We start from the raw sequence: 1,394 nt of genomic DNA, 5'->3' as shown, positions 1-1,394 counted from the left end.
GAGAGAGGATGGCCCTGTTAACTTGATGTTAGAGTTCTAGTCTCCAGTAATATGAAAGAATAAATTTCTGCTGTTTTACACCCCTCAGTTTGTGGTAGTTTCTTACAAAAGTCATAGGAAATTAATATATATGGGTTCTTTGGTTTAATGCTCAGAGCTAGTTTTGTTGGTAAGCATCTTCATAACTGATTTTTTTCATAAAATATAGAAAGTTATGCTCACAAATGCAATTTTCTTTTTTTTTTTTTTTTTTTTTTTTTTTTTTTTTTTTTAATTATTTATTTATTTATGGCTGTGTTTGGTCTTCGTTTCTGTGCGAGGGCTTTCTCTAGTTGCGGCAAGCGGGGGCCGCTCTTCATCGCGGTGCGCGGGCCTCTCACTATCGCGGCCTCTCTTGTTGCGAGGCACAGGCTCCAGACGCGCAGGCTCAGTAGTTGTGGCTCACGGGCTTAGTTGCTCCGCGGCATGTGGGATCTTCCCAGACCAGGGCTCGAACCCGTGTCCCCTGCATTGGCAGGCAGATTCTCAACCACTGCACCACCAGGGAAGCCCTGCAATTTTCTTTTTAAAAAAAATTATTTTATATTAGAGCATAGTTGATTAACAATGTTGTGTTAGTTTCAGGTGTACAGCAAAGTGATTCAGTTATATATAGACATGTATCTATTCTTTTTCAAATTCTTTTCCCATTTAGGTTATTACAGAATATTGAGAAGAGTTCCACGTGCTATATAGTAGGTTTTTGTTGGTTACCTATTTTATTTATTTATTTATTTATTTATTTATTTATTTATTTATTTATTCATTTTTTCACAGCCTTAAGCTGCTCTACGCATTCAGAGAAACATCTCTAGTAATGAACTATAGAAATGATCCCTGAAAGTATAGTCTTGCTTACCTATTTTAAAGGTAGCAGTGTGTACATGTCAATCCCAAACTCCCAAACTATCCCTCTCCTCCACCCTTCCCCCCTGGTAACCATAAATTCATTCTCCAAGTCTGTAAGTTTGTTTCTGTTTTGTAAATAAGTTCATTTGTATCTTTTTTTTTAATTAATTTGTATGGAGACACAAAAGACCCCTAATAGCCAAAGCAATTTTGAGGAAGAAAAATGGAGCTGGAGTAACCAGGCTTCTTGATTTTAGACTACATTACAAAGCTATAGTCATCAAAACAATATGGTACTGGCATAAAAACAGAAATATAAATCAATGGAACAAGATAGAAAGCCCAGAAATAAAAAATGGCGAAAAGACAGTCTTCAATAAATGGTGTTGGGAAAACTGGACATCTACATGTAAAAAAATGAAACTAGAACATTATTTTACACCATACACATAATGAACTCAAAATGGATTAAAGCCCTAAATGTGAAACTGGATACTATAAAACTC

The 1,394-nt window shown here is 35.8% G+C and overlaps 1 pseudogene; it reads right to left on the bottom strand.

Moving 5' to 3' along the window:
- Positions 1-815: 815 nt before the first annotated feature.
- LOC137778189 (small nucleolar RNA U3) lies at positions 816-892 on the bottom strand (annotated as a pseudogene).
- Between the last annotated feature and the right edge of the window lie 502 nt (positions 893-1,394).

The sequence above is a fragment of the Eschrichtius robustus genome, chromosome 15 (genome assembly GCF_028021215.1).
Source record: "Eschrichtius robustus isolate mEscRob2 chromosome 15, mEscRob2.pri, whole genome shotgun sequence".
NCBI classification, from domain to species: domain Eukaryota; kingdom Metazoa; phylum Chordata; class Mammalia; order Artiodactyla; family Eschrichtiidae; genus Eschrichtius; species Eschrichtius robustus.
This window is presented reverse-complemented; position numbering and strand designations above follow the sequence as displayed.